Genomic DNA, 20,144 nt, shown 5'->3' with positions numbered 1-20,144 from the left:
TGACCCAAACCCTCTCTCTGATGATCACATTTCTTACTTGACCTTCCCTCCAGGGTGTGTGTGTGTGTGTGTGTGACGTCACAGGACTCCTACATCTGGGTACATAGCGAACGAGAAGTCACGTTCGGCGAGGACGTTTCTTCGTTAATGGGTTACTTCTAATTTTGTCGAGTCTATCATTTCGGTGCTGCTCAGAGTGCAGTCTGGAAGCTCACGAGCCCCATAAAGGAGATCATGGGGTGGCTATTACTGGTGTATATATATATATATATATATATATATATATATATATATATATATATATATATACTCTTGCAGCCCAAGGATGCGTTACTTCCAGCAGCTGGAAAACGTGAACGCCTTTGGAGAAAAAGTTTTAGGTGAGATTGTACACTCAATGACAGCCTTGCCAAAGGAGACTTTTTACTCACAGTGTAACCTTGAGCATGCGGAGTCTTGTAACACCTGTAAATATATATATATATATATATATATATATATATATATATATATATATATATATATATATATATATATTTTTTTTTATTTTCATACAATTCGCCATTTCCCGCCATAGCGAGGTAGCGTTAAGAACAGAGGACTGGGCCTTTGAGGGAATATCCTCACCTGGCCCTCTTCTCTGTTCCTTCTTTTGGAAAATTAAAAAAAAAAAACGAGAGGGGAGGATTTCCAGCCCCCCGCTCCCTTCCCTTTTAGTCGCCTTCTACGACACGCAGGGAATACGTGGGAAGTATTCTTTCTCCCCTATATATATATATATATATATATATATATATATATATATATATATATATATATATTTAAAGTATGTATGATTCATGGTGAGGTGCCTGAGGATTGGCGGAATGCGTGCATAGTGCCATTGTACAAAGGCAAAGGGGATAAGAGTGAGTACTCAAATTACAGAGGTATAAGTTTGTTGAGTATTCCTGGTAAATTATATGGGAGGGTATTGATTGAGAGGGTGAGGGCATGTACAGAGCATCAGATTGGGGAAGAGCAGTGTGGTTTCAGAAGTGGTAGAGGATGTGTGGATCAGGTGTTTGCTTTGAAGAATGTATGTGAGAAATACTTAGAAAAGCAAATGGTTTGTATGTAGCTTTTATGGATCTGGAGAAGGCATATGATAGAGTTGATAGAGATGCTGTGTGGAAGGTATTAAGAATATATGGTGTGCGAGGCAAGTTGTTAGAAGCAGTGAAAAGTTTTTATCGAGGATGTAAGGCATGTGTACGTGTAGGAAGAGAGGAAAGTGATTGGATCTCAGTGAATGTAGGTTTGCGGCAGGGGTGTGTGATGTCTCCATGGTTGTTTAATTTGTTTATGGATGGGGTTGTTAGGGTGGTGAATGCAAGAGTTTTGGAAAGAGGGGCAAGTATGAAGTCTGTTGGGGATGAGAGAGCTTGGGAAGTGAGTCAGTTGTTGTTCGCTGATGATACAGAGCTGGTGGCTGATTCATGTGAGAAACTTCAGAAGCTGGTGACTGAGTTTGGTAAAGTGTGTGAAAGAAGAAAGTTAAGAGTAAATGTGAATAAGAGCAAGGTTATTAAGTACAGTAGGGTTGAGGGTCAAGTCAATTGGGAGGTAAGTTTGAATGGAGAAAAACTGGAGGAAGTAAAGTGTTTTAGATATCTGGGAGTGGATCTGGCAGCGGATGGAACCATGGAAGCGGAAGTGAATCATAGGGTGGGGGAGGGGGCGAAAATCCTGGGAGCCTTGAAGACTGTGTGGAAGTCGAGAACATTATCTCGGAAAGCTAAAATGGGTGTGTTTGAAGGAATAGTGGTTCGAACAATGTTGTATGGTTGCGAGGCGTGGGCTATGGATAGAGTTGTGCGCAGGAGGGTGGATGTGCTGGAAATGAGATGTTTGAGGACAATGTGGTGTGAGGTGGTTTGATCGAGTGAGTAACGTAAGGGTAAGAGAGATGTGTGGAAATAAAAAGAACGTGGTTGAGAGAGCAGAAGAGGGTGTTTTGAAGTGGTTTGGGCACATGGAGAGGATGAGTGAGGAAAGATTGACCAAGAGGATATATGTGTCGGAGGTGGAGGGAACAAGGAGAAGAGGGAGACCAAATTGGAGGTGGAAAGATGGAGTGAAAAAGATTTTGTGTGATCGGGGCCTGAACATGCAGGAGGGTGAAAGGAGGGCAAGGAATAGAGTGAATTGGAGCGATGTGGTATACCGGAGTTGACGTGCTGTCAGTGGATTGAATCAAGGCATGTGAAGCGTCTGGGGTAAACCATGGAAAGCTGTGTAGGTATGTATATTTGCGTGTGTGGACGTATGTATATACATGTGTATGGGGGGGTTGGGCCATTTCTTTCGTCTGTTTCCTTGCGCTACCTCGCAAACGCGGGAGACAGCGACAAAGTATAATTAAAAATAAAAAGTATATATATATATATATATATATATATATATATATATATATATATATATATATATATATTTAATGTATGTATGATTCATGGTGAGGTGCCTGAGGATTGGCGGAATGCGTGCATAGTGCCATTGTACAAAGGCAAAGGGGATAAGAGTGAGTACTCAAATTACAGAGGTATAAGTTTGTTGAGTATTCCTGGTAAATTATATGGGAGGGTATTGCTTGAGAGGGTGAGGGCATGTACAGAGCATCAGATTGGGGAAGAGCAGTGTGGTTTCAGAAGTGGTAGAGGATGTGTGGATCAGGTGTTTGCTTTGAAGAATGTATGTGAGAAATACTTAGAAAAGCAAATGGATTTGTATGTTGCATTTATGGATCTGGAGAAGGCATATGATAGAGTTGATAGAGATGCTGTGTGGAAGGTATTAAGAATATATGGTGTGGGAGGCAAGTTGTTAGAAGCAGTGAAAAGTTTTTATCGAGGATGTAAGGCATGTGTACGTGTAGGAAGAGAGGAAAGTGATTGGTTCTCAGTGAATGTAGGTTTGCGGCAGGGGTGTGTGATGTCTCCATGGTTGTTTAATTTGTTTATGGATGGGGTTGTTAGGGAGGTGAATGCAAGAGTTTTGGAAAGAGGGGCAAGTATGAAGTCTGTTGGGGATGAGAGAGCTTGGGAAGTGAGTCAGTTGTTGTTAGCTGATGATACAGAGCTGGTGGCTGATTCATGTGAGAAACTGCAGAAGCTGGTGACTGAGTTTGGTAAAGTGTGTGAAAGAAGAAAGTTAAGAGTAAATGTGAATAAGAGCAAGGTTATTAAGTACAGTAGGGTTGAGGGTCAAGTCAATTGGGAGGTAAGTTTGAATGGAGAAAAACTGGAGAAGTAAAGTGTTTTAGATATCTAGGAGTGGATCTGCCAGCGGATGGAACCATGGAAGCGGAAGTGAATCATAGGGTGGGGGAGGGGGCGAAAATCCTGGGAGCCTTGAAGAATGTGTGGAAGTCGAGAACATTATCTCGGAAAGCAAAAATGGGTATGTTTGAAGGAATAGTGGTTCGAACAATGTTGTATGGTTGCGAGGCGTGGGCTTTGGATAGAGTTGTGCGCAGGAGGGTGGATGTGCTGGAAATGAGATGTTTAAGGACAATGTGGTGTTAGGTGGTTTGATCGAGTAAGTAATGTAAGGGTAAGAGAGATGTGTGGAAATAAAAAGAGCGTGGTTGAGAGAGCAGAAGAGGGTGTTTTGAAATGGTTTGGGCACATGGAGAGAATGAGTGAGGAAAGATTGACCAAGAGGATATATGTGTCGGAGGTGGAGGGAACGAGGAGAAGTGGGAGACCAAATTGGAGGTGGAAAGATGGAGTGAAAAAGATTTTGAGTGATCGGGGCCTGAACATGCAGGAGGGTGAAAGGAGGGCAAGGAATAGAGTGAATTGGATCGATGTGTTATACCGGGGTAGACGTGCTGTTAATGGATTGAATCAGGGCATGTGAAGCGTCTGGAGTAAACCATGGAAAGTTCTGTGGGGCCTGGATGTGGAAAGGGAGCTGTGGTTTCGGGCATTATTACATGACAGCTAGAGACTGAGTGTGAACGAATGGGGCCTTTGTTGTCTTTTCCTGGCGCTACCTTGCACACATGAGAGGGGAGGGGGAAGTTATTCCTTGTGTGGCGAGGTGGCGATGGGAATGAATAAAGGCAGTGTGAATTGTGTGCATATGTATATATGTATGTGTCTGTGTGTGTATATATATGTGTACATTGAGATGTATGGGTATGTATATTTGCGTGTATGGACGTGTATGTATATACATGTGTATGGGGTGGGTTGGGCCATTTCTTTCGTCTGTTTCCTTGCGCTACCTCGCAAACGCGGGAGACAGCGACAAAGCAAAATAAGTAAATGAAATATATATATATATATATATATATATATATATATATATATATATATATATATATATATATATATATATATGATGTATGTGTGTGTGTGTGTGTGTGTGTGTGTGTGTGTGTGTGTGTGTGTGTGTGATCTCATCTGATGTTATAACCTGTTGATGAAGAGTTATGTGAAATTTGAATTTCTTGAGTGAAAGTGAGAGTAAAAGGGCGGGCGGGCGAGCAGCTATTTCGGGGTAGACTTGTGTTGATTTATCATCATTACCCTGTATGGGGGTGTGGATGGCAGGTTGAGGCTCATGCTGAGGTTGTACTGGACATAGAACCTAATATGGAAAGGATCCTATAGTTCAAACATGGTTGAGGCTCCGTCCTTGCTCCCTGGAAACGTTTTAACAGTATATTATAATGATTATCTTTATTATTATCGATATTATCATTAATCATTATTATCATTATCATTATTGTTCATCATTATCATTGTCATTATATTACTGTTATTGTTAGCATCTTTATCAGTATTGATTTTTTGATGACCCACAAATCGTCAATAAATGTCCCATACATATCATTTGACTCTTGCAAAGCTCTTAAGACATCGAGAATATGAAGAGCTGACAAGGTTATTCCTAAGGTCTGCCAGGACCCAGTAGACATGCAGTGTAGTATAAACAGTTGCAACCACTTCTGACTGGGTAACTGAGGCGTTATTTAGAGTTTGCCATTACAAAGGGAATTATAGCGAGAAATTACAGTTTCTACGTTATGCAGTAGTACTCATGTCAGATTACCTTTAGAACAGAATCGCCTAAACAAAGTAAGTATTTCTAGATTACAAATTTGATTCGTTCATTCCCTTTCGCAGCCGAAATTAGGTGACCGGAAGCAGCGATCATATGATTGTATATCTGATGCACTTTAAAGTCAGAAGCTACGCGATTATCAAGAGAGAAAGAGAAACAATTGGGAAAACTCTGACGTCTTAATTTTCGTGAGAGTTAAGGGCGCCATTATGTAAGCTTATTAGACACTTGACACATATTCCGCCCATTTACCTAAGCTAACAGTACACCCCCACATCTTTTTTTTTTTCCTCTTTAATGACCTTAATCTGTCCTTAAGCCGTCCCGCCATCATCCTCACTGCTCATTTCTCAGAGGCACATAAACTCGTTGATTTTACTTTCATTTCTTTTTATTCACTTGGGATTATATAACACTGTGGCATCACATTCTTATCATAGGATATGGTCTAACCTTCTCCTGGTACACGGACATCAAAGAGGCCTACCATTTATTACTCCACCTCTTCCTCTGGTTTAGCTAAGAGAACTGGGTCATTTTTGTACCGGTTCTGTGATAGATTCTGTACATCCAAGTCATCGTTGAACAATGCGTAACTTACCACTCCTCGTTGCTCTCGTGTAGTGCCCCGTCCCTGAAATCATCAAACAATGAACGCAGACCACTCGCGCGTAACACTGGCGACTACCACAAGCACTACTGTCATTATACAAGCTCTTGACAGTAGCCAGAAGTCTTCCATGCATAGTCAGGGAGCACTTTCGAGAGTCCTTTTCTGTTAAATCTCTTATTATTATTCCATTCTGTTCATAAATTTTGTGTACATATACATTCTCTCTCTCTCTCTCTCTCTCTCTCTCTCTCTCTCTCTCTCTCTCTCTCTCTCTCTCTCTCTCTCTCTCTCTCTCTCTCAAATTTTCTTTACTATCTGTCTTCTTATAAATGTTGCTCTACATACGTTTCCTCCCCCTCTCTGATCCATCTTGGTTTGATTCACTCATTCCTATGACAAGTCGCAGCCTTACCATGCAATTTGGTAGCCATGCTAAGACAATACATTGTGTATATACTTCTTGACAGTCATGTACTCTACACAGCAGACTTGATAACCACCTCCATCCAGTCGAAAAAGCACACGACCACTTCTTGCTATGTCACTTAACGTTCCCCAGATATGCTCATCTACAGCTTCGCCTCCACTCTACATCATCTGACTCACCACTCCATCCACACCTTGAACTCCTGCTCATGCATAGATACAGTATTTCCTTCTCAACACCTGTATAACGTCTTCTGTTCCTGTATGCCTGTTTCACACGCTGCCTCCAGACCCCCAGATCCTACTCTGCCAATACCCACGTTTCTCAAACCATCATCCATGGTTGATTACGTTCTCTCTCCATCTCTTACAAACTTTATCCTCCGTCACAGACAGTCTTCTAGACTTGTTTAGTACACCTTTGCTTTGCACCTGTTTACTTCCAAGCAAAACTGTTACTCACGTTTTCCAGGGATTCTTTTTATTCTTCCTTCATTTATTTCAGTGTATTAGATGATAACCTAGAAGTGACATACTTTCAACCAGTCATCGTCCAAATTTACTCCCATATCTTCCTTCACATAGCCATCTGTGTTGTCTACAGTGCTTGAGCTGACATCTTTCACAGCTTTATAGTCGTATGTTCCATTACTCCTCAACTTTGTCTCAGATGCCTAGCCTATCTAGAATAATACGACGTCTAAACCTCTTACATTCCTCTTGCAGTCTGGGCAGTCACTCCAGTTCGTATATAGAGCCGTAAGAGGCACCAGGTAGGCTCTGTGTGTCCAAGACCACGTAGACTTTTTGTGGGAAGTGAGGAAGGGCGTACACAGCCTTACCTCCTCAGACTGGCCGAGTTCAGCGATGGCCATCATCCCCCGGGTGTAGACTTCCTAACAGATTATGGATCCCATTAAATTCGCTGATGTCTTCATATAACTTTGATGCAGCCACAGAGAAATAATGTCGACATGAACGCTTCAGGAGAGGTAAGGTAGGGATAGATCGGTATATATTTAAGTTGCTGGGGTTTTTTTCATTTCCTTTAAGGGAAAATGCATTTAGTGTTAGGTTATATATTTCAGAATTAGTAGGATATTTTTGCTATAATATTTAGACTAAGTTTTAAAGTTGGGATAGATTCTAACATATTCATTGACTATACTGCTCTTAAACTGGGAATGAGATAGTAAAATCGCTCCACAGGGGCTAATAATGACTTGATTCACCTTCTGTACAACACACATTTTTTTTAAGATATCAGCACATATACTTGATATTCAGCTTATGTGGTTTGCATAGCATGGAAGGCACTTAAGGCTACTTTTGTCTCTGCTTGTCGTTGGAAGTCAAGCTTGCAACTTAAACCTTGGTCATACCTTGAATAGTCTAAAACAGACACATGCAACTTTATCCAGTTGTCTTTTCAACATCAAAGGAATTAATAAGCATAGGACACATAACTCTAGTTTGGATTTTGCCTGAGTTATGCCATTTATAAAAAGGTGTAAAATGGACCTTAACCTGACTCGTAACTTGAAGGAGATTCCACCTTTGCCCATGGGGGTCATGGGTCTGATATTTTCCCTAACGTTATATCCACCCATTCCTATGTTGGACTCGCATTAACTCTGCTGCACTGCAGGCAACATGAGCCTTCCGTGGAACACCCTCCCAGTTGCTGGATTGTGTCAACAGCAGATCACATACAATGATGGGTCATCTAATCATCCAGCGTGACATTTTTCTGTTGGAACTGATGACACACGAGTCCGAAAACGTTTGTATTGTGATGACCTGTTCTCCTGTCGCTAGGTAAACAGACACAGGTCCAGCGTGGACAATAAAACACTATACTTAACTTCATTTCATTTCCATATGGCTGTTGAAACGCTCTACATCATTTCATTGTCATAACACATCGCCAGAAGGTTGGATGTACTTATCGGTGTACATTAACTTGATTGTATACATGTATACGACAGATTCTCTATGTTTCTTAATAACAAGTGTAATACATGATGGTTAGGCTCCGTTTTCCTCTTTATGTTAGTTGAATAAGTTGAAGCTTAACGCACTGATTTTAATATTAAATATGTTATCTCAGATAAAGGGCAAAATGCCACATAGAACTAGTAAAAAGCTAAGAATATCAAGGGAAATTTAGCTGAGGCTTGTTTGCTTATGTTAAGTGATGGGGAGTAACGGAGAAGCAATACTGGCTTTCTCTACTTCAGTAAATAATCACGTGATTTGACTTTACTCTCGTACTTAAACTTCTGACAATTTGTACTTATACTCACGTACATTTTCAGAGGAAATGTATATTTGTTTTTATTAATTCTTTTCCCGTACATCTCGTTATTCATCATAGTCACGCGAACGGATCCCGGCTGCGTCACGGGGGCTGGGACAAATGAATACAAATGAATTCAAAGAGCAACACACCACTGGGTCCTGCCGGGGTTGTCTGTGATGGTTGGAAGTGACTAGAAACCCATAGATTTGTGTGGCAGAAGTCGAAAGACATACTTATGTACCAGCAAGTTACACAGATATCCGGGGTGGGGAGAGCGAATATGTGTTTAAGTGAAAGTATTCCAAGTTAAAGCAGAGTACTGGAGTATAAGTTAATGCCTCCCCCTACTTGTAAAGTGATCTTTGTGATAGTTGTATCATTAGGTTAACCATGTCCCTTCAGATAGTCTGGTCTCACTCCACACCAAGATATCTTACCTGAGAGTCACGGATATAGCTTACTGTGTTTGAAGAGTTTAGGGACAAAGAGAAGGTGAGGATTTAATGAGTATTAATCCGCATGGGTAAGCCGTAGGCCTTCTGTTTAATGGCTTTTCCGCATTTTTTTTATTGGTTTCCTCCCATACGTTTAGTGACACGTAGATCTAGCGACTCGGCCATCACCTGTAGCTTAGGTTCCAGGTGAGCTAGGTACCTATACATACCTACCTCGTGGGTTCTTAGCCTAGGGTTGTATGCGCTACCCTGCTCGGAGATTCAATACTTATTCCATAATATCTCCCTCTGTTTTCATAAGGTAGATCACCTAGGCTTGGTCTCTTTTCCTCCCACGCTGGACTTTCAGGTGTAATACTTCCTTTAAAGAAAGATCTACGTGGATTTCTAAATCAGTGACTGAACACTCATTGAAGTAGACCTAGGTATATGGAGGTTCCTTGAGGTCTAAGACTACCTCTCTCATCACTCAGTCATGATTATGGATATTTTTGTGAAGAAGTTAAGTAGTATGGGAAATAAAAGCGGCTTGTATGAGGCATGGGAGAGGAACGTTTAAAGGTGTAGTGATGACGCACTGGGTAATATAAGAGAAAGTTTGATGCCCGACTCTCAATTCTCGGTGTCTTCCTATTGAAATAAGTGTTCAAATTGAGAAGACTCGGAAGGTATTGTCAGTTTTCGTTTTAAAGCTGTGCTGACGTCTGCAGACGGATCTCCGGACTTCCGTCTCGAATTCCAAACAGGAAGTTGTATTTTCAGGGTTCCCCTCCGGTCACCGGTGAAAAGTTCCCAGCACGGACACCTGGAGGGGGTGCGGTGTAGTTACTAGTATTACGAATATGTTTTCTTGAGAACAATGGAATATATGAATCGCTTATAAGTTTTTCAGACATACGTAACGTCCATTTTAGCATCTCTATAGTGATATTCTACGGGCATATGAAATTAGATGTTACGGGATTCTAAAAAACGCACCTATGCTAGTAGTAATGTTAATGTAATCATCCTTTTATATACCGGTTTCTCCGGTTATTCTCTCTCTCTCTCTCTCTCTCTCTCTCTCTCTCTCTCTCTCTCTCTCTCTCTCTCTCTCTCTCTCTCTCTCTCTCTCTCTCTCTCTCTCTCTCTATGTATATATATATATATATATATACATATATATATATATATATATATATATATATATATATATATATATATATATATATATATATATATATATATATATATAACACACACACACTGTACCCATAAAAGGAGTCACTGAATGGGAACAATGGTCCTAAGATGGAAGATAATAGAACTTGAACAGTTAGCCAGCAAATTGGTGTGGGCAAATATGATCAAAGTTGTGAAAGGTGCGGATCAGTTGTGGTGTTGAGACCAGACGCGGACCACGTTCATTCAGAGAAGGAAGGAGAAGTGAAGGACGCAGGGTAAGTGCGAGAGATGCTCGAGGCGATGGACGTGGTAGGTATGGCTTTAAAGATATATATAATACAGGCGATATACGTGGATGATATGGCTTTGGAGATACATACTGCAGGCGATAGAAATGGAAGATATGGCTTTGGAGGTAGTAGATGCAATGACATGGAAGGTATATATGCCTTGGAAGTATACATCAGAGACGACAGACAAGAAAGATAAAGCGTTCGAGATAGATACAAATAAGAGGCAATAGACATGGAACGTGTAGCCTTGGAAAATACATACTGCACGCGATAGACATAGAATGTATAGCCTTGGAAATACATACTACAGGCAATATCCATGGAAGGTATGGTCTTCGGGAATACATACAGCAAGCGATAGGAATGAAAGGTAAGGCCTTGGAGATACAAAGGTGAAACAGAATTGATGAGACAAGATTAGTAAGCGTTAAGTTACTCTTAGAAAAAAGAGGAGCCAACAGGGATGTTTGAGGTTGACAAGTACACCTGCAGACCATGGTAGATTTGGCAGGGTGCTCATCAGAAATTTCATGAAGGCAACTCATGGTAGGAATCGAAAGAAACATGATTATGTACAGGATGAGGAAATATCAATTATCAGTAGATATTAGAAGGTAAAGGAGAATGCACTAGAGGGAAATCAGAACAAAAGGTGGATGGTTTATGCTGCGGGGAATCAGAGGTAAACGGCCAGGAAGTAGAGTCTAGAGTTTCCTCTCGGGAAATCAAACCGTGGATGTTAAAGGTGTTGTTGACACCAAAATTAAATCCTGAAGCATACCTGAGGGTCGGACCGTCGTGCTCAAGGGTCGGACCGTCGTGATCAAGGGGCTGACATAGAGCCAGACTCGCATATAATATTTCTCATAGGATACACAGTAGCGAGGGAGGAGGGAAGGGAAGGGTAGGGAGGAGAGGAGAGGGCAGACGAGGAGGAGGAGGAGGGAATCTGGCCCTCCTACGATCTTTAAAGATCCGGGAGGTACTGATGAGTGACGGTCCCTGTAAACAGTATATAATGAGTGATACAACAATAGACAAAACCCTCTCTAATTGTCTGGATAACAGGAAAATCTACCAAAGAGATGATAATGAACCTGAACAAATATCCATTGGCAGTAATGAAGGTACAATTAGGGCGGTGCAGGAGGCTGGAAGGCTAGCTAGCCTTAAGGTATAATAGGAAGGTCCTCGTAATGGGGTGCTTAATTACTGGGTCATCGATTCGGGACGATGGGATCTGCCTCGGTGTGGTGGGGTGTGGAGACGTGTGATTAAAGTGTGTGCTCAGGAGAACTTCCTGTACCAGGGTGCTACACAGAACACCACAGGCAGAGTTACGCGCACACACACGCACCATCGACGCTGGAAATAGAGGTACGCCACCAATGAAAAAGAAAAAAAAAAGGCTGTCACACAATATGCAAGTTTTCAGCGCTTGTTTAATGAGGAAATGAAACCTCGATCCAAAAGTCGGAAGGAGAAAAGAAGAAACTGCGCAGATCCGAAAGCTAATTCTGAAGTACCGAACGTACATGATAATTGCACACACACACACACACACACACACACACACACACACACACACACACGCAAACACACACACACAGACACACACACACACAAGGGCCTCCATGCTGCAGTGGTTCGCGTTACCGGCCATGACTTATCACGGGCTTACATGGGTTTGAATCGTAAGCTTGACAATCGTCCCGCAGCCAATCCCAGCTGTTCATCTTCGATTTGGGGCTGGTCGATAAATGGTTACCTAGCTTAGGCTGGTGTGTGTGTGTGTGTGTGTGTGTGTGTGTGTGTGTGTGTGTGTATTTATTCACACAGATGATACATATACATACATAAGGTTACGAGAAGTGACAACACGAGTGTAAGACTTTATCCACTTAACTCACAAAAGAGTAATCACATACAGTAAGTGATCACTCACATAGCAGTCGATAAAACTGATTATATTTCCATCTCTCACTCCGGAACTGTGGAACATCTCGGGCCGGTCATGCAGTATCCTGCTTGCTTAAAGTCGATGACGTTACAACTAAATTTTTCCTTGTAATTCCGCGCCGTTCATTTCCCTGCGTTCAGCATCAAAACGCCACACAGTATTGGGCCTGATTATGGCCTCCACTCTGCCCTGGGAACCCCATATCCTCAAAATCACAAAGTTCACTTTCCAGACCCTGGGGATGTTGTGTATATATATATATATTATATATATATATATATATATATATATATATATATATATATATATATATATATATATATATATTTCTTTCGTCTGTTTCCTTGCGCTACCTCGCAAACGCGGGAGACAGCGACAAAGCAAAAAAAAAAAAAAATATATATATATATATATATATATATATATATATATATATATATATATATATATATATATATATATATATATATATATTTATTTTGCTTTGTCGCTGTCTCCCGCGTTAGCGAGGTAGCGCAAGGAAACAGACGAAAGAATGGCCCAACCCACCCACATACATATGTATATACATACACGTCCACACACGCAAATATACATACCTATACATCTCAACGTATACATATATATATACACACACAGACATATACATATATACACATGTACATAATTCATACTGTCTGCCTTTATTCATTCCCATCGCCACCTCGCCACACATGAAATAACAACCCCCTCCCCACCTCATGTGTGCGAGGGAGCGCTAGGAAAAGACACCAAAGGCCCCATTCATTCACACTCAGTCTCTAGCTGTCGTGTAATAATGCACCGAAACCACAGCTCCCTTTCCACATTCAGGCCCCACAGAACTTTCCATGGTTTACCCCAGATGCTTCACATGCCCTAGTTCAATCCATTGACAGCACGTCGACCCCAATATACCACATCGTTCCAATTCACTCTATTCCTTGCACGCCTTTCACCCTCCTGCATGTTCAGGCCCCGATCACTCAAAATCTTTTTCACTCCATCTTTCCACCTCCAATTTGGTCTCCCACTTCTCCTCGTTCCCTCCACCTCTGACACATATATACTCTTTGTCAATCTTTCCTCACTCATTCTCTCCATTTGACCAAACCATTTCAAAACACCCTCTTCTGCTCTCTCAACCATACTCTTTTTATTTCCACACATCTCTCTTACCCTTACATTACTTACTCGATCAAACCACCTCACACCACATATTGTCCTCAAACATCTCATTTCCAGCACATCCACCCTCCTGCGCACAACTCTATCCATAGCCCACGCCTCGCAACCATATTTATTTAGATCAAATTAATACACTTGTGTATACAGAAAACATTTTAATTACATGAGTGGGACATGTTTGTATCACTAATTCACATCACTAAATACAGATGATCGTAAATTATCACTTACATAGAAGAGGTAATGGTTCATAGGGAACTTCATTTATTTAGGTCACATTGATACACTTGTGTATACCGAAAACATTTTAATTTAATATATATATATATATATATATATATATATATATATATATATATATATACATGCAAGTACTTTCCACAGAGCTCCTGCAGCGGTAAGGAAGCCAGCCACATCCGCCTGCACGAATCGTGATTTACTTATACAAGCTTTTCTGCCGTGAACTGAGATGTGTGTGATTACTATTTGTGTGCTACGGGGAAAGTGTTTTACACTAGTGTTACTCCGCCTCTTAACCTTGTATATATGTATCTCTTCTTTACTCCTATATATATATATATATATATATATATATATATATATATACATATATATATATATATATATATGTGTGTGTGTGTGTGTGTGTGTGTGTGTTTGTTTACTTATAGAGAGTCCATTATTTTGTAGACATAAAACCCAAAGAAGATCTTAAGCATAACAGTCTGTTCCTTTCCGATTAACTTCAGAGACCTGTGCATATCTAGATTTGAACAAATGAGGGACGAAAAACACTTAGAATCATTGTCAGTATCACTCTATATACAAAGCATTGGAGAACCTTGTCAACACGTATTGTTTAATAGAGTCTTGTGTGTGATAAGGTTACTGACACAGGTACCAACTTACACATCAGTTGAACACTGAACCATTACACTGGCTTGAACTGCCTATGCTCTCAGTGTGACATCCCTCCACAATGAATGGTTCTGCTGTTCTCATTTCAACAAGCCTGTTCTTTACATGTTCCCATTTGCGTTGTGGTAGAATTCTCTCTGGAAAACGTTGCACACGTTATTCCTGTGATGGTAGACTCTTATTAAAGTCTTCGTAAATTGAAATATGGATTAATTAATGATAAGAAAGAAAAAACACTGTGTAACCCGATTTTAATCAAATTGAACGTGGGGAAAAAAAAAGTACTTTGTAACCCGGTTACAGGAATTCTGTTAAAAATGCATTGGTTTGAATCTTTGATTTGATATATCTTCTATTTTTTCAGTCACTTTCCCATCATAACATTTATTTTGCTGCAGCAAGACAGAAATTAATTAATCATTTTGAATAAAGTTGGGTTACTATTTACGCTAAATCTTTGAACGTTCACAAGCTTTCATTCACCCATCTTTATTTACAGTCTAGAATATTACGACATAAACGAATGATTATCCTTCCATACCGTTTTAGTTTTATGGGTCCCACAGACCGTCCCGTTGAATATAACTATCTTGACTCTAGCTTCTACGTTAGAGATTACAATTATGGACTAAAGTCCGAACCTTCAGCGCGATGATATCACCTCTGAAGACGGCGACACGACCCTTGGGTATGATGCCTTGACCTCTGGACCGTCGTGGTCAAAGTAGTACCGTTTTCTCAAGGGTCGTACCACCGTACTGAAGGGTCGTACCACCGTGCTCAAGGGTCGTACTACCGTACTCAAGGGCCGTACCACCGTACTGAAGGGTCGTACCACCGTACTGAAGGGTCGTACCACCGTACTGAAGGGTCGTACCACCGTACTGAAGGGTCGTACCACCGTACTGAAGGGTCGTACCACCGTACTGAAGGGTCGTACCACCGTACTGAAGGGTCGTACCACCGTACTGAAGGGTCGTACCACCGTACTGAAGGGTCGTACCACCGTACTGAAGGGTCGTACCACCGTACTGAAGGGTCGTACCACCGTACTGAAGGGTCGTACCACCGTACTGAAGGGTCGTACCACCGTACTGAAGGGTCGTACCACCGTACTGAAGGGTCGTACCACCGTACTGAAGGGTCGTACCACCGTACTGAAGGGTCGTACCACCGTACTGAAGGGTCGTACCACCGTACTGAAGGGTCGTACCACCGTACTGAAGGGTCGTACCACCGTACTGAAGGGTCGTACCACCGTACTGAAGGGTCGTACCACCGTACTGAAGGGTCGTACCACCGTACTGAAGGGTCGTACCACCGTACTGAAGGGTCGTACCACCGTACTGAAGGGTCGTACCACCGTACTGAAGGGTCGTACCACCGTACTGAAGGGTCGTACCACCGTACTGAAGGGTCGTACCACCGTACTGAAGGGTCGTACCACCGTACTGAAGGGTCGTACCACCGTACTGAAGGGTCGTACCACCGTACTGAAGGGTCGTACCACCGTACTGAAGGGTCGTACCACCGTACTGAAGGGTCGTACCACCGTACTGAAGGGTCGTACCACCGTACTGAAGGGTCGTACCACCGTACTGAAGGGTCGTACCACCGTACTGAAGGGTCGTACCACCGTACTGAAGGGTCGTACCACCGTACTGAAGGGTCGTACCACCGTACTGAAGGGTCGTACCACCGTACTGAAGGGTCGTACCACCGTACTGAAGGGTCGTACCACCGTACTGAAGGGTCGTACCACCGTACTGAAGGGTCGTACCACCGTACTGAAGGGTCGTACCACCGTACTGAAGGGTCGTACCACCGTACTGAAGGGTCGTACCACCGTACTGAAGGGTCGTACCACCGTACTGAAGGGTCGTACCACCGTACTGAAGGGTCGTACCACCGTACTGAAGGGTCGTACCACCGTACTGAAGGGTCGTACCACCGTACTGAAGGGTCGTACCACCGTACTGAAGGGTCGTACCACCGTACTGAAGGGTCGTACCACCGTACTGAAGGGTCGTACCACCGTACTGAAGGGTCGTACCACCGTACTGAAGGGTCGTACCACCGTACTGAAGGGTCGTACCACCGTACTGAAGGGTCGTACCACCGTACTGAAGGGTCGTACCACCGTACTGAAGGGTCGTACCACCGTACTGAAGGGTCGTACCACCGTACTGAAGGGTCGTACCACCGTACTGAAGGGTCGTACCACCGTACTGAAGGGTCGTACCACCGTACTGAAGGGTCGTACCACCGTACTGAAGGGTCGTACCACCGTACTGAAGGGTCGTACCACCGTACTGAAGGGTCGTACCACCGTACTGAAGGGTCGTACCACCGTACTGAAGGGTCGTACCACCGTACTGAAGGGTCGTACCACCGTACTGAAGGGTCGTACCACCGTACTGAAGGGTCGTACCACCGTACTGAAGGGTCGTACCACCGTACTGAAGGGTCGTACCACCGTACTGAAGGGTCGTACCACCGTACTGAAGGGTCGTACCACCGTACTGAAGGGTCGTACCACCGTACTGAAGGGTCGTACCACCGTACTGAAGGGTCGTACCACCGTACTGAAGGGTCGTACCACCGTACTGAAGGGTCGTACCACCGTACTGAAGGGTCGTACCACCGTACTGAAGGGTCGTACCACCGTACTGAAGGGTCGTACCACCGTACTGAAGGGTCGTACCACCGTACTGAAGGGTCGTACCACCGTACTGAAGGGTCGTACCACCGTACTGAAGGGTCGTACCACCGTACTGAAGGGTCGTACCACCGTACTGAAGGGTCGTACCACCGTACTGAAGGGTCGTACCACCGTACTGAAGGGTCGTACCACCGTACTGAAGGGTCGTACCACCGTACTGAAGGGTCGTACCACCGTACTGAAGGGTCGTACCACCGTACTGAAGGGTCGTACCACCGTACTGAAGGGTCGTACCACCGTACTGAAGGGTCGTACCACCGTACTGAAGGGTCGTACCACCGTACTGAAGGGTCGTACCACCGTACTGAAGGGTCGTACCACCGTACTGAAGGGTCGTACCACCGTACTGAAGGGTCGTACCACCGTACTGAAGGGTCGTACCACCGTACTGAAGGGTCGTACCACCGTACTGAAGGGTCGTACCACCGTACTGAAGGGTCGTACCACCGTACTGAAGGGTCGTACCACCGTACTGAAGGGTCGTACCACCGTACTGAAGGGTCGTACCACCGTACTGAAGGGTCGTACCACCGTACTGAAGGGTCGTACCACCGTACTGAAGGGTCGTACCACCGTACTGAAGGGTCGTACCACCGTACTGAAGGGTCGTACCACCGTACTGAAGGGTCGTACCACCGTACTGAAGGGTCGTACCACCGTACTGAAGGGTCGTACCACCGTACTGAAGGGTCGTACCACCGTACTGAAGGGTCGTACCACCGTACTGAAGGGTCGTACCACCGTACTGAAGGGTCGTACCACCGTACTGAAGGGTCGTACCACCGTACTGAAGGGTCGTACCACCGTACTGAAGGGTCGTACCACCGTACTGAAGGGTCGTACCACCGTACTGAAGGGTCGTACCACCGTACTGAAGGGTCGTACCACCGTACTGAAGGGTCGTACCACCGTACTGAAGGGTCGTACCACCGTACTGAAGGGTCGTACCACCGTACTGAAGGGTCGTACCACCGTACTGAAGGGTCGTACCACCGTACTGAAGGGTCGTACCACCGTACTGAAGGGTCGTACCACCGTACTGAAGGGTCGTACCACCGTACTGAAGGGTCGTACCACCGTACTGAAGGGTCGTACCACCGTACTGAAGGGTCGTACCACCGTACTGAAGGGTCGTACCACCGTACTGAAGGGTCGTACCACCGTACTGAAGGGTCGTACCACCGTACTGAAGGGTCGTACCACCGTACTGAAGGGTCGTACCACCGTACTGAAGGGTCGTACCACCGTACTGAAGGGTCGTACCACCGTACTGAAGGGTCGTACCACCGTACTGAAGGGTCGTACCACCGTACTGAAGGGTCGTACCACCGTACTGAAGGCCGGCTTAATTCCCATGCTTTACTGCTGGCTTGTTTCCTCTACTTCACCGCTGCTGATTCCTATACCTTGCTGTTATCTTCATTTCTATACTTTGCTGCTGGCTTCATTCATACACTTTACTGCCTCTTCATTCCAATATTTCATTGCTGGATTCATTCCTATGCTTTATTGCTTCTTCTTCCTATGCTTTACTCCTGGGTTAATTCCGATACTTTACTTTTGGTTTCTTTCATATACTTTACTATGCTTCATTCCTATACTTTACTGCTGGTTTCATTTATATACTCTAATGCTTCTTCAGTCCTATACTTTACTGCTGCCTTTGTTTCTCTTATTTTACTGCTGGCTTCACTCCAACACTTTCCTCCTTGCTTCACTCCAATATTTTCCTCCTTGCTTCACTCCAACACACTCCTCCTTGTTTCACTCCACCATACTACCACCTCCCCCTTTCCTTATTTCGTCATGCTACAGGACATACCCCTCAGTCGTGCTGTAAGTCTCACCCTGCCTCCAGTCTCCATCTATATTTACCTCTCATTCTCGCTGCGAGAGCTTCCCCTCCGTCTTGTTACTAATCTACCCCTGTCTTGTTGCTAAAGTTAACCCTCCCTCGTGCTGCTAGATGAGTATTTCCTCTTGCTGAAAGTATTAGCCCTTCATCCCCGTCTGCTAGATTTCCCCTCAGTCCTGCTGTTAATATATCCCTCCTTCTCTCCGTTAGATATTCCTCTCCATCTTACTGTCAGATCTCCCCCGCTGTCTTGCTCCTAAGTTCTCCCTTTCCATCTTGTGCTATCATCATTTAACAATAACGCCACCTCTCCAACCTACTATTAGTTTAGGTCTCTAAGTTGCAGCAAACGTTGCCCCTTTACCATGCTTTAACCTCATCCTGCTCCATATGCTGCTTGCTTCACCCTCACATGTTCATATTATCTATCTTCCTCCTTCATTCTACCCATAACCCCGCCTACCCCTGTCCCTCCCACTGCTTTTGTTTGATTCTCCTCTCCATCTTTGGCTTTATCCCTCCATGTTGTTGTTAGCTTTATCCCTCAGTGTTGCTGTTAGCTTTATACCCTCATCTTAGTCTAGTTTTGCTCCTCTATGTTGATGTTAACTTTATCCGTCCATGTTGGTGCTGCCTTTGTTCTTCCTTGCTGTTATTGGCTTCATCCCTCCAAGTTGGTGCTAGTTTTGTGTTTCTATGTTGCTGTTAGCTTTATCCCCTCATGCTGGTGTTTGTATACCCATGTTGGTGCTAGCTTTATTTCCCCATGTTATTAGCTTTATCCCCCTTACTGGTGTAACCTTTATCTCTCATTGTTGATAATCGCTCTGTCTCTCCATGATGGTGTTAGCTCGATCTCCCTTGTCGCTGGTGGCTTCGCCTCGTCTTGTTGCCGCTAGTTTTATCTTCATATTGCTCGTAACTTCTCACCCTTGAGCCTTGCTGCCAGCGCCATCCCCCCCTCACTGTTACTGCCAACTGCATGGCTCCATTGTGCCTCTATCCTCACCCCTCCATTATAATCCATTTTTCCTCACTGACCTCACCTCTTAGGTCGGTGGCAGCACGTAACCCCCCGCATTAACTTCCTGGTAGCTTCCTCCTCCCGCCGCTACCAC

Source organism: Panulirus ornatus, chromosome 2 (genome assembly GCF_036320965.1).
Source record: "Panulirus ornatus isolate Po-2019 chromosome 2, ASM3632096v1, whole genome shotgun sequence".
NCBI classification, from domain to species: Eukaryota; Metazoa; Arthropoda; class Malacostraca; order Decapoda; family Palinuridae; genus Panulirus; species Panulirus ornatus.
The sequence above is the reverse complement of the archived record's forward strand: the minus strand, read 5'-3'. Positions refer to the sequence as shown.